This window comes from Schistocerca serialis, chromosome 5 (genome assembly GCF_023864345.2).
Source record: "Schistocerca serialis cubense isolate TAMUIC-IGC-003099 chromosome 5, iqSchSeri2.2, whole genome shotgun sequence".
NCBI classification, from domain to species: Eukaryota; Metazoa; Arthropoda; class Insecta; order Orthoptera; family Acrididae; genus Schistocerca; species Schistocerca serialis.
In genome coordinates, this window is record NC_064642.1 from 415,408,588 (window position 1) to 415,435,303 (window position 26,716).

General features: G+C 38.9%; 1 protein-coding gene across 2 annotated transcripts in view; it reads right to left on the reverse strand.

Annotated features, from left to right (window-relative positions):
• The window catches only part of LOC126482351 (major facilitator superfamily domain-containing protein 6), a 157,610-nt gene that overhangs the window by 58,276 nt on the left and 72,618 nt on the right, over positions 1-26,716 (reverse strand). The gene's annotated exons all lie outside the window — the stretch shown is intronic.

Below are 26,716 nucleotides of genomic sequence, written 5' to 3' on the forward strand. Positions count from 1 at the left end.
TATTAAAATTGTAATTAATATGAAAAATGTTTGTCAGTTCTAAGTACAGGTAATAAGCGTCTTCGTTAAGATGATCTTTTTTGGCATATAGCCTTTTAATTTTATCAGATATGAGATTTTTCTCGAAAGGTCTGAAGGATTTAGTATTTTTCTTACAAACAGCAAAGTTAATATAAGTTTAACAAACTTTTTAAAAATAGTGACTGAGGGCGGTGTTAGTTTCAATCGTAACCACTCACGGTCTCTGAACGTGCAGCTGCGTCCAAAATTTTGCGATTCTTGCCTGCCCAAGCATCCAATGCTGCCACCAAATATAAAGTTTTAAAAAAGAAAATAATAAATAGAAGTGTGGCCATTAATTTTAATAAACAATGTGAAAATAGGGGTTTAGTCCCTACCTACGCGAAAGCTTATATTAAATTTGCAGTTTGTCAGAAAAATCCTAAATCCTTCAGACCTTTCATGAAAAACCTCTTATCTGATGGAATTAAAAGGCTATATGCCAAAAAAGATCTTCTTAACGAAGAAGCTTATTACCTGTACTTAGAACTGACAAACATTTTTCATATTAATTACAATTTTAATATTGACGATTTCTGGACGATAATTAATGAACATTTAGAAACTTATTAACTAGGCATAATACAGAAGCATGAAAAGAATCTCGGCAAGCTTTTCTGACTGTTTCCTAGCGAAAAGAGTCCTCAGCATACACTAAATAAAAAAAAAAAAAAAAAAACCGTCACACTTTTTACAAAAGATTTCTGAAGAAAACTAACATTATTTTTACACAAAATGAAACTATCCTGCTGGAAAAAGGGCTGAAGTATAATTTCTCGCCCAACTTGTCAGATAGAAATGTGATTGAAAAAGTGCTTGTAGATCTTAAAGTTGGTCCCCATAGTAAAAAAAATAGATAATGCTTGTCAAACTCGTATTGCTTACGACGTAGCTAGCATTTTCATGAAAAATACAGCCCCTATTTATAACATTACACATAATGATAGAAAATTGGTCGTTTCCATTAATAATAAACTTAAAGAAGCAGAAGCCCTAATTACTAAGTCAGACAAAGGGTGCTCTTTAGTTATTGCTTATAACTCTGAATATATTTCCAAAACCGTAGATTTCTTTAATGAAAATAATATTTCGAGACTACACGAGGATCCGACTCCAGTTTTACAAAAAGAGGTCAGGACAGCCATCAACAGCGCAAATTTCCTACTCAGACCGTTTCAGAAGAAAATGCTCATTAACATGAACCCTCAGCCCCCAAAACTTCAGTCTCAATTTAAAATCTACAAACCTAATCATCCAATATGCATGATATCTAATAGTATAAATAGTGTATACCATGATCTGGCCAAATTTCTACATGAAACTCTGAGAAAATCATTTGTTTTTGTGAACAATTTTTCCATCCCAAATAATCACACCTTAGTCCAAAAAATAAAAGATTTAGAATGCAGTTCAGACACCAAGTTAATTTCTTTCAGTATCAAAAATTTTTATCCTAAAGTCCCCGTACAGCAAACGCTGCTAATTGTAGAAAAAAATTTATGTCGGTTCAAAAAAGATATTTCAGATGAACAAATCACAGACTTCATGAATCTCATCTCAGTTGTAGTCAAGTACAACTATTTCGAATTTAATGGACATTTGTACGAGAAATCCGACGGTCTCGCTATGGGAAATCTGTCGGCTGGTATCCTTGCTGATATTTTCATCAACTCCCTAGAAAAAAAATGTTTTAATTGTTTTCCAGCTGCGTCACTATGCATTCTTTCTTATTCCAGATATGTTGATGATATTATAATCATCTACAAAGGACCCGCTGATGGTGTTGATCGTATCTTTAATCTATTCAATGATCTTCATGAGAAAATTTCTTTCACTATCGAATTTGAAAATGAGGCTTGTCAATTAAATTTCCTTGACTCGATGCATACTTCAGAAACAAATAAAATTTCTTTCAATATTTTTTGTAAAGTAACACATACCAACCAGATCGTTCCTGCATCTTCTACTCATCCACATTCGCATAAAAAAGTCTTCTTTCATTCTGCTGTTCACCGAGCTGTTTCCATCCCACTTTCTAAAGAAAACTTCAACGACAAAATCAGTTTACTTAAAACAATAGCAGTTAACAACGAGTATAAACCCAACATAGTAGATGACGTCCTTAAAAAGAAAAATGCTAAAAGACTTACTATGCTAGGCACTTCTGTTATTGAGACTAACTCAAAATGATATTTCTCTATTCGTTTCGTGGGGCCTATCTCTTATCAGATCCAACGCATTCTTCGAAAGAAATACGATTGCAACTTTGCTTTTTCTACTAATAACAATTCGAAAAAAAACTTCATTCATAATTTAGATTCTATGTGTTTCTCTTTACAAAATTCTGGTGTCTAAAAAATTGTCTGTAATACTTGCCCCTCTTACTATATAGGACAAACAGGACATGCCTTCACTACCAGATATAAAGAACACTTGCTAAGAAAAAAAATGACACGAGCCCCCAAAATTCGTCTTTTGCCAACCATCTTCTAATTACAGGTCATTCACCTAACGCCATCTGCATAGCAACATTTTGCAGACCGAAAAGAAAGGGCATAGACTAGATATTCTAGAAGAATTAGAGATTTTCAAGCATTTTGCTCAAAATGATACCCTCATCCTTAACTAACAGCTACAGCTATGTAACAAAAAATTTTTCAAAGGTATAAAGCCATTACTCGATATCTGACTTCAGGTCTCCTTGTGCAGTTTGCCGAAATGTTCTTTTCCTTCTAAGGTAGTCCTATGTTTTTCAGTTATCAAATGTTTCTTGGCTGCATTTCACGTCAATGTTGCTTACTTCAAGTTGTCATTCAGTCCTATCTACATTTTCATAATGATGTTTTATCTTACTGTTATAAGCTTTGATGTAGACAAAATGTTATGTTGTATGCCACTATCAAACAACCATTGTTTTCCGTTATGTACCAAATACTATTATTTATAATCATTTCTGCCTATATTTCAATGTGAAGTAGCCTAATTGTATCTACGGCTACTAGATGGCGCGCTCATTGCAGTTCCGTGTTCACCTGGCCTCATTTGTTAATGCAGGCACCTCAGTGCATTTTGCAACCTGCACCAAGCAAATAACGAGCAGCCCTTAGTGGCTCGCCATCATAGTTTTCTTTATCTTAAATATCTTTGTGACTAATGCCATTTTGGCATATTTATTATTTTAAAAACGACATATAAGTACTACCAGTCTTTAACGATGATTCCGTACTTATACCCTATCATACGTTTTCAGTCATAATTCTGTGACCATGTTATAGAATATAGACCATTCTCTGTTTTAAATTCTGAGGAAGACACTCCTAGCAGTGTTGATACCAGGTTAATTTCTTAAAAATAGTGACTGAGTGCTGCTTTTCTTTCAACTGGAATTTCTTAAGGCTTATGCAACTGATGGCAAGGAATCTTGGACTCTTGTCACTTTGGAGGAGACCTGGGTCCACTACACAACACTGGAAACGAAACAACAATCCTTGAAGTGGAAACATCTAGCATCACTGAAGCCAGAGAAGTCTGAGGAAACATCGTCAGCCGGCAAAGTGATGGTGATCATATTTTGGGACAGGAAGGGATTACTCTTGTGTGAATTCCTTTCTACTGGTATAACAACCAATGTGGACCGCTACTGTGAAATGTTGAAGAAACTTCATCGTATGATCCAAAACAAGAGGACAGGCACGCTCAAGAAGCATGTGACTTTCCATCAGAACAATGCTCGTCTGCACATTCCATGTGTCACAACAAATATAATCAACAAATGTGGATGGGAAACTACCTCAAAGGGACGCATTTCACAACCAAAGAGGAGCTGAAAGAAGAGGTTTTAAGCTAGCTTCGTGATGGGTGGGAGATTCTACAATGCAGGCATACAGAAGATGGCACACCGTATGCAAACATGATTGATCTCAATGACGATTGTGTTCAAAAATAGGTAAAAGTCTAAGCTTTTCACACATGTATTTTTCAGTGCCAATAAACATGTTTTTCATTGTGAAAAATAATTGGAACTTTACTTTACGAACAATCCTTGTAGGTGAAAGCTTTGGTGTATCTTGTTATAAAATGACATCAAAACGACCTTGGTACGTTAACTGAATATGAGTCAATAGTTTATGTTCTTCTGGGCCCACTGCATAATATATGTCTTTTAAGGATACTGTGTTTGATTGGTTTTATTTTTACAATAGGCCTACTTTGGCTGAACTGCATCATCAGGTTATCTGTAAGTAAACCGTAAATAATTTTGGTACTTATTTCTAATTTTGTAGGTAATTATTAAATGGGCTTCATTATTGTGGATTTTTACATAAGCCTAACAATGGAAAATCCAGGATTTTTAAAGGATAGTTGCTACTCAGCATATAGTGGAGATGCTGAGTTGCAGATAGGCACAATTAAAAGATTGTCACAAAATCAGCTTTCGGCCAACAAGGCCTTTGTCAAAAATAGACAACAGACCTGGTCTGGCTTCAGCTGCCAGAGACTGTGGTCATGTGTATATGAGCTGCAATTTTGTGTGTGTGTGTGTGTGTGTGTGTGTGTGTGTGTGTGTGTGTGTTGCCTATTTTTGACAAAGGCCTTGTTGGCCAAAAGCTTATTTTGTGGTTAGTTTGGGGGAGGAGACCAAATATCGAGGTCATCAGTCCCATCGGAGCAGGGAAGGATGGGGTAGGAAGTAGGCTGTGCTCTTTCAAAGGAACAATCCAAACATTTGACTGAAGCAATTTAGGGAAATAATGGAAAACCTAAATCAGAATGGGCAGATGAAGGTTTGCACTGTTCTCCCAAATGCGAGTCCAGTGTGCCACTTCACTCGGCATTTATTTTGTGACATTCTTTTAGTTGCGCCTATCGGCAACTCAGCATCTCCGCTTTACATAAGTCTGATGGTTTTTGACATCCATGTGATAACAGTAGTTGTGTCACTGTCTATTTGCTTGTTAATTACATTCCTTTGTTCATAGTAATGGTTGATCATCTTATCAACTTATTAGTTTATGTAGTTATCAGATTATATTCTTTATATCAGTATTTTCATGACATCTTATTTGACACAGTGATATTGTGTGATTACAGGCAGTTCTGTTTGTCACTGCTGTTATGTAGCTGTTGATCTCTGCTACTTTTTCTTTTTCCATGTGTTAAACGTACATCAATATATTTTCCTTTTTATAACTGCATATATTTTCTTAGTTATTATTTATTTTACTTATTATTTGCTTATCCATATGACATCACTGGAAACTGTGACTGTAATCTTTTTTCATACACAAATTTCATTGTAGTCAGTCTTTAGTCCCACATTTGTTTGTATGCAATTATAAATGTAATTAAACATTTCTATCTGGTTATTTTTGGGCTATATTTTTTAAATTAATTTTCATTGTTGTGTCTTTCTATCTGCTTTTTGACAGGTTTTCCATTGATGCTATATGGTTATGGTATTGTTTCTTGGAATCTATAGCTTGTTGTGAACGCTAAGACTGAAATAAATATTACACATATCAAGATGAGTAGACACCTCACCATTCGATACCAAGGGCATGTTAAAGACAGTGACAACAATCCATTTACTTTTTCCCACCACCTAAAGACCGAACAGCACAGTAAATAATGCAGAACAAGATACTTAAATTTTACATATAACACCAAAAGGACCACTAATGAACATTCTGGAAGAGATAGATATCTATCTACATACACATTAATACCCAAAACACTAATTGAGCAAACCGACCTGAAACAGAAACAATGCATTGAAAACTTTTTTAAAATTATACACTAGGACAATGGATATATATATATATAAGATATGAGACTACTAGAGGTTACATCATAGCTAGAGGCACCCGTTTTTCAAAAAGCATGAAATCATGAAATTTTACAAATTTTGCTCAAAATGCAAAGCTATTTACCTTAAAGCAAAATAACAAAATATTCAACGACATTGTGTGGAATCACACCATCTGAAGCTGAGGTTAACGGTAGAAATTCGATTTCAGTGATGGCAATGAACTCTGGATATCAATAACAATTGAATCTACACCACTTCGATATACAAGGTGAATCAGAAGGAATGTCACATAATTTGTGATGTGATTCTGCATGTGAAAGTAAACCAAAAAAGTCCTATAAATATGTGTATAATTTTCAATTATTATGGAACTGGAGTGGGTTGAAGAATACACATATCCACGAATGATATGAAGAAAAGTGTGAATATTACTTACTGAAATGCTATGTAGGCACTGTGGTGGACAGAACAATGGTGGAACCGATGACTGATTCATCCTACAAGAGGTGTTAAAGAAGTCCCCAAGCCATCTCAATGTACTTGTCAAATGTGTTGGACGGTATGCTGTGTTGTACATTGAACGCAGTTTTCCAAAATTCCTTCACCAGGGAAGACGAATGGAATATTCCAGAATTTGAAACACAAACAGCTGCTAGCATGAGTTTCTTAGAAGTAGATACCTTAGGGGTTGCGAAGCAACTCAAATCGCTTGATACGGGCAAGTCTTCAGGTCCAGATTGTATACCGATTAGGTTCCTTTCAGATTACGCTGATACAATAGCTCCCTACTTAGCAATCGTATACAACCGCTCGCTGACCGATAGATCTGTACCTACAGATTGGAAAATTGCGCAGGACGCCCCAGTGTTTAAGAAGGGTAGTAGGAGTAATCCATCGAACTACAGACCTATTTCATTGACGTCAGTTTGCAGTAGGGTTTTGGAGCATATACTGTATTCAAACATTATGAATCACCTAGAAGGGAACGATCTATTGATACGTAATCAGCATGGTTTCAGAAAACATCATTCTTGTGCAATGCAGCTAGCTCTTTATTCGCACGAAGTAATGGCCGCTATCAACAGGAGATCTCAAGTTGATCCCGTATTTCTAGATTTCCGGAAAGCTTTTGACACCGTTCCTCACAAGACACTTCTAATCAAGCTGCGGGCCTATGGGGTATCGTCTCAGTTCTGCGACTGGATTCGTGATTTCCTGTCAGGAAGGTTGCAGTTCGTAGTAATAGACGGCAAATCATCGAGTAAAACTGAAGTGATATCAGGTGTTCCCCAGGGAAGCATCCTGGGACCTCTGCTGTTCCTGATGTATACAAATGACCTGGGTGACAATCTGAGCAGTTCTCTTAGGTTGTTCGCAGATGATGCTGTAGTTTACCGTCTAGTAAGGTCATCCGAAGACCAGTATCAGTTGCAAAGCGATTTAGAAAAGATTGCTGTATGGTGTGGCAGGTGGCAGTTGACAATAAATAACGAAAAGTGTGAGGTGATCCACACGAGTTCCAAAAGAAATCCGTTGGAATTCGATTACTTGATAAATAGTACAATTCTCAAAGCTGTCAATTCAACTAAGTACCTGGGTGTTAAAATTATGAACAACTTCAGTTGGAAAGACCACACAGATAATATTGTGGGGAAGCCGAGCCAAAGGTTGCATTTCATTGGCAGGACACTTAGAAGATGCAACAAGTCCACTAAAAGAGACAGCTTATACTACACTCGTTCGTCCTCTGTTAGAATATTGCTGCGCAGTGTGGGATCCTTACCAGATGGGATTGAGGGAGGACATCGAAAGCGTACAAAAAAGGGCAGCTCGTTTTGTATTATCACGTAATAGGGGAGAGAGTGTGGCAGATATGATACGCGAATTGGAATGGAAGTCATTAAAGCAAAGACGTTTTTCGTCGCGGTGAGATCTATTTACGAAATTTCAGTCACCAACTTTCTCTTCCGAATGCGAAAATATTTTGTTGAGCCCAACCTACATAGGTAGGAATGATCATCAAAATAAAATAAGAGAAATCAGAGCTCGAACAGAAAGGTTAAGGTGTTCGTTTTTCCCGCGCACTGTTCGGGAGTGGAATGGTAGAGAGATAGTATGATTGTGGTTCGATGAACCCTCTGCCAAGCACTTAAATGTGAATTGCAGAGTAGTCATGTAGATGTAGATGAACATCATCTCGGTGGGCTTTAATGTGGGCAACAGCACCTGTGATGCAAGTGGCAATTTCTTCACGTGTGTCTACCTTTGTAGCATACACATCCCCCTTTAAACAGCCCCATAAACAGAAGTCTAATTGCGGTTAGGTCGAGTGATCCAGAAGGCCAGTTAATGGGTCTTCCACAGCCAATCCAGTGTTGAGGAAAAGTGTTATTCAGATACTGGGATACTTGTCTGGTATAGTGAATCAGTAATCCATTATGCTGCAGGTACAGGCAATCGTAAAATGCGTTTTAGACAGGTATGTGCCGAGTAAAACTGTGAGGGACGGGAAAAACCCACCGTGGTACAACAACAAAGTTAGGAAACTACTGCGAAAGCAAAGAGAGCTCCACTCCAAGTTTAAACGCAGCCAAAACCTCTCAGACAAACTGAAGCTAAACGATGTCAAAGTTAGCGTAAGGAGGGCTATGCGTGAAGCGTTCATTGAATTCGAAAGTAAAATTCTATGTACCGACTTGACAGAAAATCCTAGGAAGTTCTGGTCTTACGTTAAATCAGTAAGTGGCTCGAAACAGCATATCCAGACACTACGGGATGATGATGGCATTGAAACAGAGGATGACACGCGTAAAGCTGAAATACTAAACACCTTTTTCCAAAGCTGTTTCACAGAGGAAGACCGCACTGCAGTTCCTGCTCTAAATCCTCGCACAAACGAAAAAATGGCCGACATCGAAATAAGTGTCCAAGGAATAGAAAAGCAACTGGAATCACTCAATAGAGGAAAGTCCACTGGACCTGACGGGATACCAATTCGATTCTACACAGAGTACGCGAAAGAACTTGCCCCCCTTCTAACAGCCGTGTACCGCAAGTCTCTAGAGGAACGGAGGGTTCCAAATGATTGGAAAAGAGCACAGATAGTCCCAGCCTTCAAGAAGGGTCGTCGAGCAGATGCGCAAAACTATAGACCTATATCTCTTACGTCGATCTCTTGTAGAATTTTAGAACATGTTTTTTGCTCGCGTATCATGTCATTTCTGGAAACCCAGAATCTACTATGTAGGAATCAACATGGATTCCGGAAACAGCGATCGTGTGAGACCCAACTCGCCTTATTTGTTCATGAGACCCAGAAAATATTAGATACAGGCTCCCAGGTAGATGCTATTTTTCTTGACTTCCGGAAGGCGTTCGATACAGTTCCGCACTGTCGCCTGATAAACAAAGTAAGAGCCTACGGAATATCAGACCAGCTGTGTGGCTGGATTGAAGAGTTTTTAGCAAACAGAACACAGCATGTTGTTATCAATGGAGAGACGTCTACAGACGTTAAAGTAACCTCTGGCGTCCCACAGGGGAGTGTTATGGGACCACTGCTTTTCACAATATATATAAATGACTTAGTAGATAGTGTCGGAAGTTCCATGCGGCTTTTCGCGGATGATGCTGTAGTATACAGAGAAGTTGCTGCATTAGAAAATTGTAGCGAAATACAGGAAGATCTGCAGCGGATAGGCACTTGGTGCAGGGAGTGGCAACTGACCCTTAACATAGACAAATGTAATGTATTGCGAATACATAGAAAGAAGGATCCTTTATTGTATGATTATATGATAGCGGAACAAACACTGGTAGCAGTTACTTCTGTAAAATATCTGGGAGTATGCGTACGGAACGATTTGAAGTGGAATGATCATATAAAACTAATTGTTGGTAAGGCGGGTACCAGGTTGAGATTCATTGGGAGAGTGCTTAGAAAATGTAGTCCATCAACAAAGGAGGTGGCTTACAAAACACTCGTTCGACCTATACTTGAGTATTGCTCATCAGTGTGGGATCCGTACCAGGTCGGGTTGACGGAGGAGATAGAGAAGATCCAAAGAAGAGCGGCGCGTTTCGTCACTGGGTTATTTGGTAACCGTGATAGCGTTACGGAGATGTTTAATAAACTCAAGTGGCAGACTCTGCAAGAGAGGCGCTCTGCATCGCGGTGTAGCTTGCTCGCCAGGTTTCGAGAGGGTGCGTTTCTGGATGAGGTATCGAATATATTGCTTCCCCCTACTTATACTTCCCGAGGAGATCACGAATGTAAAATTAGAGAGATTAGAGCGCGCACGGAGACTTTCAGACAGTCGTTCTTCCCGCGAACCATACGCGACTGGAACAGGAAAGGGAGGTAATGACAGTGGCACGTAAAGTGCCCTCCGCCACACACCGTTGGGTGGCTTGCGGAGTATCAATGTAGATGTAGATGTAGATGTAGATGTACATTTGCTGTCATTTTTCTAATCTCATGTCCGTGCAAGGTCTTGTAGGCAATGTGCGTATGCTACAGCTGTCTTGTGATTTGGCAGGAACACATGGCTTATCAACAGGTCATCAATCATATGACACCAGACCTTTACTGAGAACCTTACTTTGAATCTTATAATGAAAAGGAAAGCTGCTACCCTCCATATAGTGGATATGCTGAGTTGCAGATAGGCACAACAAAAAGACTGTCACAAATAAAGCTTTTGGCCAGTAAGGCCTTCATCAAAAACAGATCACACACACACACACACACACACACACATGCAAGCAGCAGCACCAGTGCATGATGGAAGTGGCGACTGGGTGGGGGTAAGGAGGAAGCTGGGGCGAGGGAAACATAATAGGGTAGGGGTGGCAGATAGTGAAGTGCTGCAGGTTAGATGGAGGGCAGGGGAGGGGTCGAGGGACGAGGGTAGTGGAAAAGGAGAGAAGTAAAAAGACTGGGTGCGATGGTGAAATGAGGGCTGTGTAGTGCTGGAATGGGAACAGACAAGGGGCTGGATGGGTGAGGACAATGACTAACGAAGGTTGAGGACAGGAGGGTTACGGGAACATAGGATGTATTGCAGGACAAGTTCCCATCTGTGCAATTCAGAAAAGCTGGTGTTGGTGGGAAGGATCCATATGGCACAAGCTGTGAAGCAGTCATTGATATGTAGGAGTTCATGTTTGGCAGCATGTTCAGCAACAAGGTGGTCCACTTGTTTCTTGGCCACAGTTTGTCAGTGGCCATTCATGCGGACAGACATGTTGATGGTTGTCATACCCACATAGAATGCATCACAGTGGTTGCAGCTTAGCTTGTAGATCACATGACTGGTTTCATAGGTAGCTCTGCCTCTGATGGGATAGGTGATGTTAGTGACTGGACTGGAGTAGTTGGTGGTTGGAAGATTCATAGGACAGGTCTTAAATCTAGATCTATTACAGGGCATGCAAGTTCAGTGAATGGTGGAATACCACTGTGGGAGGGGTGAGAAGGATAGTGCGCAGGACATTTCTCATTTCAGAACACGACAAGACGTAGTCATAATATTGTTATATTCCATCCTGCACTTTCCATTGTTTAGCTTTGAATCTTGTTTCCCTAATGTCATGTGGATTCTCCATCGCCCATGTACGAGAATTGCTGGTGTTCCTGATACTTCTGCATGTAAATGTAGCCTCATCTGTAAATAAAGTGTATTGCTGATATCTCTTTGTACAGTACCATTCACATAGCTGTTGTTTACTTACTGAGTCACCTGGATGCAGATGTTGCTCAGGCTGCACATGGAATGGGTACAAACCCTCCGAACATAATGTACACCACACTCGCATTTGTGGAATATCAAGCTGACAGCTAAAGCGCAGTGTACTGTTAGTGGGACTTCACTGTACCATTCCAATAATGTCTTCTCTTTCCTCAACTGACTGGATGGCCTCACGTTCTGATGTTACGGGTACACTGGGTAGTGTTCCACACCCAAGTGATATTTGAAAAACCCTGGAAAATACCCTGGCACAGGGGGTTAATTGATCAGGGAAATATCTCTTGTATTCTGTCACAGCTGCATAGGCACTGCCATTATGCTAACCGTAAACAAACAACATCTCTACATATTCTGCATGGATGAATGTACGAATGTAGGTGGCATGTTGGTATTCCCGGACACAATGGATTTGCTCAATTAAATAATACTCACAGCACCTACACACCATTTTGCTAAGTAATATTCACATTTGTCTTCATATTCATTCATGGATGTATGTAATCTCCATTCCCGTAACAACTGAAAATCAGACACATATTCACTGAATTCCCCCCTCCCTCCCCCCCCCCTTCTCCCCCAACATGTAGAATCGCTTCACAAATTATGTGACGTTCCTCCCGAATCACCCATATCTGACATCATAACAAGCATAGCTAAGTTCATTTCCTGCACAGGGAAGGATGATATTCAACAATGTCTGGCTCATTATTTGATGTAGCCGTGTATTGTATGTGAAAAATTGTTGCCAACTGCCAGTGCATTCACTCTGATATTCTGTGATTTGTTTTTGTACTTCACTATATTAATAAGGTAGCAACAGTTTTTGCTTGAGAAAAAGAATTTTCATCAGAAAGATTTTACATTTTTGACAAAACTGCAAAGATACTTATGTGCAAATACTGCAATATGCTAATTGAGGGCCAGAAAAAGAACACATGCCTCAAACATATTAATACCAGTCCTCTTCGTAAGAAGAACAAGGAGAAGGTACCAACAGCAATATGTGTCAAAAGATAAATTACTCTCATAGACATCAGCGCGGTAGCAAAATGAGTAAAAACTGATAAAGAAAAATTTATTTTATCAATAAATCGATCTTTCCTCAAGGCTAATACACAATTGGAAAAAGTTGATCATCCGAAGCGGAGAGAATGGCTGTACAAATACATACCAGGTTTGTGTAATATTACACATTTTTGGAGGGGAAGAAAGGTGAATTCAACTTATATTGGTGCCAGCTCAATTGCGGGCCTTTAGTGCAGCAATTTTCCTAGTGTTATTAAAAAAAGACAGACATTGTTTTGTGTAACAAAATGTAACTGGAAGTGAAGATAATTTTTTCACACTTGCCTAGATTCCACCATCCTACCCCAAAAACTACCCTTCCTTTTATAGCAAGAATGAGACTGACACCTTGTGAATCAGCAATATACACTTTTTTGTGCTGCCAACTGTCACACGGCATGAATTTTAAAATGTAGAAACAGAGTGATCTACTCAACCTAACCAAACTGTCATGTCAGGCTTTTATAATGTTTACAACATAAAATTTTTGGGATGATGGATCAAAGTTGGCAACCCTCTATTCACACATGTGCGGGTTGGCTGCAAAGACTCGTGAATACCGCATGGTCACTACATTGGCAATCGGAAGCCCCACAGTTGAACAAATAGCCTTAACTCTTTGTAATATCACTTACTACATTTACGTGCAAATTTGAATTGAACTGAATATGCTTTCCATATGCAGTACACTAATAACTTTTTTGGTTAATAGGTGTGGCAAAATATGTAGACTAGTGAGCTGAAATCACTGAACACAAATGTAGTTGCATGCACAATACATGCAGCACAAATAATGATTGAATATCTGCAGAAGTTTTTTCAATTCGATTTCAGTAACCCATGGAAAATAAGTAACTGTGACATTATAATCTTTTTCTCATTCAATGATGTTTAGCACAGGTAATGCATGCTGGATCTGTCATTCATATTAAAGGCAAGGAAGTTAATAATTTAATTCCTTAAATGGTGTTAAATATTATTCTACTATCAGGTCTATTGACATTTTTAAAGTGCTGTAGTCTTGCCCTTAGCTGGAAGATAGTGGGAAGATTCTGTAACCTGAATCATTGAGGAGGTGGAGGAGGAGGAGGTGGAGGAGGAGGAGGAGGAGGAGGAGGAAAGATTAAAAGAAGCTGTGAAAAAATGAGTTTCAATTCTTTGTGATGAAACAACAAACACAAAAGGACAGTGTGTGTTCATGTTTCTGATGAAAATACTTAGTTGTAGTGCTGGTACAGTTCAGGTAATTCTGAAACTTGAAATTCAGTACCAAATTGTAGTTTCTATAACTTCACATTCAGCCCATTATGTGGGCAAGTGTATAAATGCAATTTGGGTTTTACTTTCAGAAGGGTTAGTACACATGCAATGCTGGATCCTTAAATTAAATTTGTCGGGTAATATGTGGGCCATGGAACTCGGTGATTTGAACCATTGTGTAATAAAGGCAAAACACGTCTTCCTTAATAGCTTAAAGAGGAACAACATATACATTCAGTTCTTTCAGAAATATGAAGGTGAACACACAAAAGATAAACTTTTCCCTATTACTGTCATCACCAAGTGGAACTTGTGGTTTCAGTACCTTGGAGAATATCTAAATGATATAGTAGAATTCACTGAAACTGTTTAAGACAATAGTGTTGCTTTGTACTATTTTAAAGCCTTGACCTCTAACAAAGAAAAGAAATTCAGTGCCTAGTTATTTTTCTTGTTGAGCAATTTGCTGCTGACATTAGAGAGCACCAAGATACCACTGATTCATGATCTACTATCTAAACTTTGTGCCCTTTTAAAGAGCTTTAAATTACTAGAGGACACATTTTTTTCGAGACAACCTCACACACACTTCAAACTGCCAAAGCAAATGCAAGCACATTTAACATCCATGGCAAAATTTGTGGGTAGAGCAAACCTGATGAAACTGAACCACTTAATGGAGTGTGACACAGGAAAGACTGCCATTCTTCTATCGTCAAATTGTTTGACCCAAGAAACATAATGAGAAGTGATTTAGATAGTGTCGAAATCTCTCAGCTAATTAAGCAGTTTACCATTCTACAAGTACTTTCAATGTCAGAATACCTAGTACCATACACAGTGTTTAGGGATTTAGTTGCTAGTTGTTGTTGTAGAGCAGGTAAAGATGTTGATGTGATTGCTATTCTCCTTTCCCTGAAATCAGAGCATGGCCATTTTGTGGATTCTGCAATGAAGGCTTTGTGGACCCCAGTCAGTGATGTAGATAGTGAGAAGTTATTTTCAACATTTTGTAATATAATTTCTGACACGAGAACAACTGTGACTCCCAGCAATGTGGAAGGCATAGTATCCTCTTTTAGGTTCAAATAAGAATTTGGTTCATAAATTCTGCTGGGCAACAGTAACTGAAAATGATGTTAGCAAAGCAATAGGCAAACTAAGCAGTTCCAGAGCAGAGGACTTCTATGGTCTGTCAAACTTTGTCATAAAGAAGATATCAAGAGATCTTCTGTCCCCTCTAACAACTCTCATTAACCGTATATTACAGCAAGGGATTGTTCCCGACTGTTTGGAAATAGCAGTAACTATTCCCATATTTACGAAAGGAGATAAATCAAATCCAAGTAACTATCACCCTATCTCATTAATCCCAATAATATCTAAAATAATCGAAGACTGTGTTCACCAACAAATGAATCACTATTTTGAGGGGAATAACTTGTTAAGTAACTCACTGTATGGATTCAGGTCTAAACTATCCACAGTTAAAGCGGCTGAAAATATTGTTAGTGATATGTATGACGGCTTTGAAAATTAATTAATCTCTTGTGCTACTCTCCTAGACCTGAGTAAAGCATTTGACACTGTATCTGATAGTGCTTTGATCATGAAATTAAGACACTACAGCATGGAAGAGGACACCTTGAAATTATTAGAATCCTACTTAAGCAACAGAGTACAATTTGTTAGTGTAAATGGGCAGCTGTCAAACCCACAAACAATAAAGAGGGGTGTGCCACAGGGCTCCATACTTGGGCCTTTCCTGTTTGTAGTGTATGTTAATGATATGCCACAGTATTTATCCTGTAAAACAGTCCTCTATGCGGACGATACAACTTTTATCAATTCAGGACAGACTCTTGAATCTGTACGAGAAAAAAATAATATAATATTTGAAAAATCAGTTCATTGGTTTAGTGCAAACTCCCTATACATAAATGAAATAAAAACTGAGGAAATATTCTTTAATTTGAAGGTATCAAACAAAGAAAATAAGTCTGTTAAACTGTTAGGAATGATGATTGACCAGAAACTTAGCTGGGATAAACATATTACATACATCTGTTCTAAACTTGCACGTGCTATGTTCCTATTTTATAAGCTTAGGAATAATGTCAGCCAAAACTTACTGCTGCATTCATATTTTGCTTATATCCACCTCCATCTTTCATATGGTATTCTGCTCTGGGCAAATTCTCCCAATTCAGTATCAATTTTTATATGGCAAAAAAAAAAAAGCTCTTCGATGTATAGTGGGTTTATCTCCTAGGGATACATGCAGGGAACATTTCAAAAAACTTAACATCATGACAGTTCCTTGTTTGTACATCTATTATTGCTTATTAAACGTAAAAGAAAACATAGCTCAATATCTTCTTAGGTCACCTATCCACACCCATAATACAAGATGAAACCACACAATTGATCTGCCATACTCCAGATCAGGCTGTTCCAACCGAGCTCCAGGGAGCCGGAGCGTTCCGGAGCACTCACTGCGGCAGCTCGGAGCGCGCGTGGAGGGGGAAAGCGAATCACTGCCCCCTGGCCGCAACTGACGCAATAATCCGTGTTCAATGACAGCTATGACTAGCCGTGGGAGCCCTGTACCTCTATTGGAGGATACCTTTCTATTCATTGACAGGGATGGTCGTCCGCAGTGTCTTGTATGTCATAAAGTATTTAATTCAGTGAAGAGGTACAATATACGACATTATACACGTCTTCACGCAGCGAACTACGATCAGGTAGAAGGCGTTGCACACAGAGAACTGGTAGCCAGGCTTAAGAACAACATACCCAGAGACCTAAGTCTGAAAATGGTTTCGTAATACAGAGGGTATCAAAACATGCAACATAGTTCGTGTTCTGTAATGCGTTTATAATTTTCAGGTGAATGAGAGCGGAAAAAAACACTACTGAATCTGCAATTCGAGCAAGCTACAGGGTTGCTCACATCATTGCGACGAGTGACAAGCCGATTTCGGTGGGACCACTCATAAAATCGAGCATGGTAGCAGTTGCAGAATGTTTGTTTCCAAGGGAGGTGCTGGCAATAGAAGGGGTTTGCCTGTCGAAGCAAACAATGTCTCATCGAATACTAGACATGACAGCAAATTTAGAGACACAGCTCAGGAAAAAGGCGGAGAGCTTTGTTGCATTTTCGCTAGCGCTTGACGAAAGCACTGACATATCGGACCGTGATCAGCTTGCAGCCTTTGTGCGTGGTGTCGACTTAGAGCTGTAAGTAACTGAAGAACTCTTGGATGTGGTACCACTCGATTACACCGCAACAGGACGTGACATTTTTGAAGCCGTTTGTGAATCAGTGGACAATATGAATTTGCCATGGGATAAGCTCCATTCTGTAGCGACACACGGTGCACCACAAATGATCGGGCATCACCAAGGTTTTGCTTCTCGTTTGAAAAATAAACTCAGGGACGAATTTGGGGAAGACATGCTGACTCTTCATTGTTTTATTCACCAAGAGGCACTGTGTGCTGAAACAGTAGAGCTAGGTGGCGTAATGAAAGATGTCGTGAAGTGTGTGAATTTTGTGTGGCGTCACGGTATGAATCTTCGCCAATTCAAAGGATTCCTGAAAGATACTGAGGTGGAGTATGGGGATATACCTTACCACAGTACAGTTCGTTGGCTGAGTCAGGGAAAAGTTCTTCATGTTTTCTTTGCCATTTGTGAGGAAGTATCCCTTCTTCTCGAAATGAAAGGCGAAGAAATGCATTGTCTGAAAGATATAAAATTGATATCACACCTGGTGTTCCTATCTGACAAAACTATGCATCTGAATAATTTAAATCTGTCATTGCAGGGGAAAGAGCAGCTAATCGTTGACATGCACAACCAGATCAAAGCGTTCATGGAAAAGTTACGTTTATTTGAGAGGCAGATGAGTAATGGACATTAACGTTCTTCAATCATCTTGGTTCTTTAAAACTACCTGAAGGTACTACTTTCAGCGACTACCAAGCAAAGTTAAAGCAGCTCATCATGTCATTTGAAACACAATTCCGAGACCTCACTAGTTTGGAAATGGAACTTAAGGTGTTGAGCACTCCTTTTTCAGTTTCCCCCGACGACTTGTCATTGTCACTTCAATTGGAGATTATTGATTTGCAAAATTCAACTTTGTTGAAAGAGAGGTACTGCAACACGTTGGATTTGTCTTGATGGTATCGTTCATTACAGCAAAAACATTTCCCAAGCTTCACAACAATGCTGCTCAGATCTTGTGCATGTTTGGATCTATGTATTGTTGTGAGCAGCTTTTCTCAGCAATCAAGAGTAAAAAGTAAGGAACGATCATTTCTTCAGGATGCAACAATGAAGGCCATCCTCCGCATTAACACTGCGAACACTTTGAGGCCCGATATTTCTGATCTTTTAATGAAAAGAAAATGTCAAGCTAGAGAGGCCCAATAAATGTAGTAAGCAATTTCTTGTGAAACAGTTGTTTCTTATTTATTTCCTGAACATCATATTTCCTGGTGTAGCATGTCACCACGTCTTAGCAGCTAAGAGTATGAGGTTGTCGATCTTTTAAGACGCAGCTGGCACATCAAAGCACTTGCCTTGCCGCCTGCCTCAGCCAGCGGTGCCACGTGCCGACCCACTTGAATGGTCACAGCGAGCGACACGGCTCCCTGGAGCAGGGAGCGCTCACAACGGAGCCAACAAGCTGGAACAGCCTGCTCTAGATTGTCCAACATACATAATAGTTATAAATACGTAGGCCTCAAACTGTTTAATATGCTCCCAAAAATTGTACAAACAGTATCTAAAAATAAATTTGAGACAACACTGGGTCAATGGCTCAAAGGTAAAGCATTTTACTCAGTTGATGAATATAAAGATTGTAATATGGCAGATTTGCTGTTTTAACATAGAGAAAGGTACCTCTGCCTGTAGTAGGACCTAAATTTGGAAAAACAATACCTAACATATAGGCATAATAGACCTATTTCGAGTGCTCTATATTTGCATCAATATCTTAGGATAATGACATAGTGTTATCAACATGTATATGATAATGACATAATGTCATCAACATGAATACTCCCCACTTAATATAAATTTGTATAATGTTTCCTTTTTTATTGTAAAATTAACAATATATAAAATTCCAAACATGTGCTATTTTACTACACTAACATTCATATGATTTATATATACATTGTTATACTATAACTGAACATGTTGACGAAGCCCATTGTATAAGAAAATACTGAACGGCTAATAAAGATTCTTATTCTTATTCCTAGTCTTTCTGAGAGTTTTGTGGAATATTTACCTAAATGAAAGATGTTTCACAACAAATATACTGTGTTATTTTTTATTTAGCTTTTATTGCTGAAAACTTGAAATAAAATTTAACAAAATTATTGACAAAATGACACAAAAATCGGAAAAAATCTGCCAAAATAGCTCTTTAAAAATGATGAGATCAGGCAAAAATTTTCACCACGCACAGGTGTCTAACTATAGCTAAACTATCTCTTACCCACTGCTTCGCTTGGATATCAGTACTTTTGTTATGATAAGTGAGGGTGAGTAAATAAGCTAGGAATTTTGCGATATGTCTGTGTATGTAGTGGTGTAGAGATTCATGTATAAACAAAGAATGCAGTGCCGCTACGTAGGTACATAACGAATATGTTTCTATTATTTTATTTATGTCTCATTTGAAATCATGTGTTATGTTTTCTAATTGTATTTAAAAATGCCTCAATTCATTGCATTCTTGCAGAAATAGCATTTTTAGGAGTTTCTCTGGTTCATATAGTACGGATGTGAGATTTTGCCACCGGAGCAAAACACACCAACCTTTTCTTTCATCCATTTTAATGTGTTATGGTGCTACAGTTTTAATCTATCCCACCGTGATGACTAATTTATGATTAATGTAGACAGTTAATAGATCATAATGAAATGCATCCTCACCAAAAGTCTCCCTCATTCCACACGTAAAGGTACATCTCTCTGTCTGTCATACAGCCTTTAAATAACACCACTGTTCTGAGTCTTCAAGTGTCTCGGAAGCTATAAGATACATATGACGCTCAGCATCTAAAATTCAACAGGCTTGTGACTGTTCTACTCTGTAGCTCTTAGGCTGAATGACGTTCTGCATCCAAGTTCCAGTGGGCATGAGACTGGTCCAAGGTTTGTTGGATTAGCAGTTTCAGTTGTCTTAGAACTAAGCGCTAAATCAGACTTATGTTTGCGAGGCTTCTAGTAATAATTTTAAATATGGTTCTCGGGCATACCATCCAATTTTATTGTTGTATCTCCACCAAAACTCTCCGGCTCGGCCAAGTGGTGTAGGAACTCAATATTACAAGCCACATGCACAATAACAATGGATTTGCACTGTCACAAAACAATCTATAAACACTAATAGTCACTAATCATAGTGTCAGTCTGCACACCACACACATATATCATATTTTAAAACGTTAATAATACTCAAAAACACAACTTTACAAAGTAGCCTATGATCTTCCTCAGTATTCAAGCTACCTCCATAAAAAATACCATCAGAATCTGTTCAGCAGTAGACTTGTGAGAACGTAACAGAGTGAGTTACTTTCTCAATTAATAATACTGGTATTAGTATGGAAGTATGGATTAAAAACATCGGGAATTGAACAAGCATTGTATTGATTATGTGGAATTGTATTACATACAACACATGAATCAATAGAAGTATTTTCAAAAATATAATAAAGTTCAAAAGCGAAAGAGTAAAGAGCTTTTTCAAAGAGTAATTATTGTTCCATGTTTAGCATTATATTCTTCAAATCAATAAATATGATGTACTAAACACTTTGGATAGTAAATTGTCTTCTTCATCTGGGTTAAAACTATCTCACGCCAAATTTCATGGATATCAGTTCAGCGATTTAATCGTCAAAACATAACAAGAGTTACTTTCAAATTTATAATAATAGTATCGAAGTATGGATTGGCATGAATTAAACACGATGGAGGATTGTGTAGTTTTTGTATTCTAGCCGTTACCCATGGCTATGCTTGCATATCCACAAAATGAAATTAGGTGTGCATATGGCTTTATTGGCTAGGAGACCTTGCTTTGGATGTTTGGGAGCTTGGTGTAAGTTTTTTTATTTGATGCCACTTCGATGACTTGCACATCAATGATGATAAAATGATGATGCGGACAATGCACACATTCTGACGCGAGCAGAAAAAAACCGATCTGGGAGGGAACTGAACCTGGAAATCCATGAGTGTAATACAGCAACCGTAACAGCATGACCACAAGCTGTTCATACAAATTATAACAATATTAGTGAAGGAAAGTTGCTACTCACCATATAGCAGAGATGCTGAGTCGTGATAGGCACAACAAAAAGATTCACACAATTATAGCTTTCAGCCATTAAGGTCTTTATCAGTAATAGACACACATACACACAAGCGCGCGCGTACACACGCACGCACGCACGCACGCACACACACACACACACACACACACACACACACACACACACACACACACGTCTGCAGTCTCAGACAACCGAAACCGCACTGCGAGTAGCAGCATCAGTGCATGATGAGAGTGGCGACTAGGTGGGGGTGAGAAGGAGGCCTAGGTGGGGAGGGGGAGGGATAGTATGGTGGGGGTGGCAGACAGTTGAAGTGTTGCAGTTTAGATGGAGGGCAGGAGAGAAGGTGGAAGGGGGGGAGGGGGGGTGGTAAGTAGTGGAAAGCAGAGAAAAAAAAGAAATTAAAAGACTGGGTGTGGCAGTGAAATGACGGCTGTGTAGTGCTGGAATGGGAACAGGGTAACAAGGAGGGGGCTGGATGGGTGAGGACAGTGACTAACGAAAGTTGGGGCCAGGAGGGTTACGGGAACGTAGAATGTATTGCAGGGAAAGTTCCCAAACGCGCAATTCAGAAAAGCTGGTGTTTGTCGGAAGGATCCTTATGGCACAGGCTGTGAAGCAGTCACTGAGATGAGGGATATCATGTTTGGCACCATGTTCAGCAACAGAGTGGTCCACTTGTTTTTTGGCCACAGTTTGTCAGTAGCTATACATTCAGACAGACAGCTTGTTGGTTGTCATGCCTACATAGAATGCAGCACAGTGGTTGCAGCTTAGCTTGTAAATCACGACTGCTTTCACAGGTAGCCCTGCCTTTGATGGGATAGGTAATGTTAGTGACTAGACTGGAGTAGGTGGTGGCAGGAGGATGTATGGGACAGGTCTCGCATCTAGGTCTACTACAGGGGTATGAGCCATGAGGTAAGGGATTGGGAGCAGTGGTTGTGTAAGGATGGATGAGTACCGTATTTACTAGAATCTAAGCCGCACTCAAATCTAAGCCGCACCTGAAAAATGAGACTCGAAATCATGGAAAAAATATTTTCCCGAATCTAAGCCACACCTGAAATTTCAGACTCGAAATTCAAGGGGAGAGAAAAATTATAGGCTGCATCTCCAAATCGAAACAAAGTTGGTCCATTGTAATAGGAGACACAATTTAGGTTGAATGAATGACGATACAGCTACAGTAGTTTGGTTCGAGTCGTAAGTTAGCCGTTAAGCTTTACGAGGTAGCCATTGCTATGCGTCAGGCGCTCCGTCCGTATTTATACGGGTACCCTTCCTTTTCCACGTGCTTCGTCTGGTTTGAATTGATAGCTTATTTTTCTTTGATCTGATAAGTGCAGTTTTCTTTGTTAAAGGTGTTTACATCATTCTAAGCTGAAAATGCGTTAATGTACTGTGTCATGCATTGTTTGTCGCATTCTGATAGTGCGTGTTTACGGCCTGTCGCCGCTCGCGGCATGGCTTGCTTTTGTGCGCGCTACCGCCGCTTTTTTTTTTTGAGGAATCATCTAATTAGCGAAACAATGGCAAGAAACTGCTATTTGTTGTTACTTACACTGCTGCTTTCTTTGATGATGATCAACAAGAACCAAATAATAGACTGCGTATGATAGAAGATGTTCTGAATGAGAGTTTAGCGAAAATTTTTCTCCGTTTGAAAATCTTGGCAGGCGCCTCTTTAGTACATTACATTCTACACAGAAATTAGAGTCATCTTACATTTAAAAATCTAGTCAATTGCTGTGCTTCATTTCTGACTGTATCACTATTAAGCATAAGAATAATACGAATATAAACATGACATGATATGTATATTCTTCCGCGTTTGCTGTTGTCTCACTCTAGTTTCGTAGTTTATTAGGCAGACCGGATTTAAATGAGATAGCAGCAAACATGAAACAATACATGGCAAAATGTTTATTTGCGTATTATTCTTATGGTGACAAGAATACTGCATGTGATTCACAATTTATAAAAGATCCTATTATAGCAACCATCTCTTCTCACAGATAGGAAAAAATTCAGAACGAGTTGGCCATATTGACAAACATCCCAAACAGTCTTTCCAGTCGGATTTTCGTAGTACATTGAATTGCTGCTACGTTCGAAGATGAACCATGCGGAATTTGTATTTACTTCGTTGGATAATGTATGAAAATGCAGTGGTCGAAACTCGGGGCGGAGAAAATAGCTCGTCTGCCACCTTTTTTTTTTTAATTTATTTACTGACGCAGAGGTTTTGGCGCCAGTATTTATCTTTGTGCCTACAAAGCATGCCTGTGTAGCGCTACATATATTCATGGGCAGAAGTAAGTTGTGGCGGCACCCACCAACTTTTTCCAGAATTTTCGCTGGCTTTGCACTTGATTCTAAGCCGCAGGTGCTTTTTTGGATTACAAAAAATGGAAAAAAAGTGCGGCTTAGATTCGCGTAAATACGGTATATTGTGTAGGTTTGATGGACAGCGGAATGTCACTGTAGGAGGGGTGGGAAGGCTAGTGGGCAGCACATTTCTCATTTCAGAGCATGACTAGAGGTTTATTTTATCACTACTTCCCCCCCCCCCCTTTCTCAATCCTGCCCTCCGTCTAAACTGCAGCACTTCAACTGTCTGCCACCCCCACCATACTATCCCTCACCTTCCCCACCCCAGCCTCCTCCTTACCCCCACCCAGTACCCACCCCCATCATGCACTGGTGCTTCTGCTCACAGTGTGGTTTCAGTTGTCAGACTGCAGACGTGTGTGCAAGTTGAGTTTGATGAGTGTGTGTGTGTGCACGCATGTGTGTATGCGTGTCTATTGCTGACAAATGCCTTAATGGCCGAAAGCTATAATTGTGTGAATCTTTTTGTTGTGCCTATCGTGGCTCTGTATCTCCGCTATATGGTGAGTAGCAACTTTCCTTCTCTAATATTGTTACATTCTATCCTGGATTTTCCGTTGTTTGATTCATACAAATTTTACTGCAACAAAGAAGTTATGAGTGATGCATGATGCTCAACAGCTAAAATGTGATGCGTTTGTGACTAATATTAGCATGGAAGTATGGATTAAACACACAGAGGACTGTATAAACATTATACTCATTACACTGAATTGAATTATGTAGGACATATAACAATAAAAGTATTTTCACAAAAACAGTAAAGTTCAAAAGTCAAAGAGTAAATAGCTTTTTCAATGAGTAATTATTGCTCCATATTTTGTGTTATATTCTTCAAATTAACAAATATGCTGTACTGTATACTTTCTAAAGTAGCCTACGTTCTTCCTCAGCATTCAGGCTATCTCCATACCAAATTTTATCAAAATTGGTTCAGTTGTTTGGTTGTGAAAGCATAACAGACAGACTTACTTTCGCATTTATAATATTAGTACGCATTCACAAAAGCATTTAGATCTGAACAAACAATACTGTAACAATAAGCATCACTCGAAAACCCGTTAACAAGCAGATAGAAAGACATACCTATGAAAATTAAAAAGAAATTATAGCACAAAAAATAACAAGAAAGAAATGTTTAATTCCATTTATAACAAACAAATGCACAGGACTAACCACAGCCCATACCAAAATTCATCTGAAAAAATAGATTACAATGACAGTATCCAGCAATGTTATATGGATACATAAATAACAAGTAAAATAAGTAATAGGATCTTCAAAATATGTGAATAATACCAGAAGTTAAAAAATAGATGAAATTTTAAAAAAGAAAAAAAAAATGATGTACAGAAACAAAAAAAGTATAACTGTAGCAAAGATTAATACCAGAAGACCAACAATGATAAACAGAACTGCCTGTAAGCATATAATATCACTGGATTATCTGTCAAATAAGCTGCTACGAAAATACTGATATGTCCGTTTCCACCCGAACCCACATGATCTTGCGGGTTCGGTTTTTATTTTTTTACGACAAACTGAATCTCTTGCCTTGCTTCCTACCGACCTGCAACGATCTTGCAGGTTGTGCGCTACGCGTTTCTCATGTTTATGTTGCCATTCGGCGCCAACAGATTGCAGCACATGTTGTTTAAGTTGCTCGAGAAGTGAGCATTATGCCGGCGCCTGGTTAGTAGCTCATAATTAAGTTAAATTGAATTGTTTTGGAGATTTGCTGGATCTGGTTATTTGTAATAGTGTGTACAACGTTGTGATATTGATAATTATTAGTAACTTCATATCTTTGCACAGTAATTGTGCGTTAAATTTGTACTAGCACAATTGTGCGGGTTAGGTGTTGACTGTGTAACTTCATCCTCGCGTGGGTGTTGTAGATTGTGTCATTGGCCTCCCTATATTACTGCTTTTCATACAGTTTTGAACGGGAAAGTTTTTTGCACGTTCACGTTATTGTATGCAGGTTTATCAGACAATCAAATCCGTTCTCAATTAGAGGATTCGGATTCGAGTTTGTTCCTTCTCCTTCAAATATTCAGCAGGCAGATGACTCGTCTGATGATGATTTGAGTGCCAAAGAAGTTCCTGAAGAGTGCAGGAGTTCACACAGTGTCACAGAAGGTGTCAGACCACTGCTTTTTCGGAGATCAAATTTTGTTCAGAAGTTTCATCCACCATACATTAATTACAGTGCTGTTGAGGTCAGTGACAAAGAGGTGCGATCTGAGTTATCTATTTCGTGTATCATTCCCATTTTCTTACTAAAATGTCTTCTTTTTAATTCTAGAGTCCTTCACCAATTGGAACTGCTGCTGAATATTTCTGTGAATATTTCAGTGAAAAGTTTTTGAAGAGGCAGCGAAATATACAAATATGTATAGTGTTGCAAAGACAGGGAAATCCCTAGGGACTACAGCTAATGAACTGAAGGTGTTTTTTGGATTAAATTTAATGATAGGGTGCATAAGGTATCCTACACTACCCATGTACTGGAAGAAATCTATTTCTTTATCAGCTATTAGTGACACTATGTCTAGGGACCGGTTCCTTGCACTCAGGAATAATGTGCACTTTGTTGATACTATAAAACCACCTGAAGAGGCTAAAACTAATAGACTGTGTAAAGTTCAGCCAGTGATCGACACAGTAAGAAGGTGATGTTACAGTTTGCCTCGTAGCTTTAACTACTACAGTATTGATGAGCAAATGATCCCTTTTACTGGGTGTTGCAAAATGAAGCAATATGTTAAAGGAAAACCAAGGCCTTTAGGTCTTAAAAACTTTATCATGACCTCAGCATCAGGTATAGTGTTGGATTTTGAAATTTATCAGGGGGCTACTACACCTCTGGGTGATAAGTCATTAGGATTAGGCCCTTCTGTTATTTTACGACTAACACAGACTCTCCCACAAGGAAGTTTTGTTTATTTTGATAGGTACTTTACCACAATTCCTCTCTTAGCAAAGCTGAAGGAGAAAGGAATTGA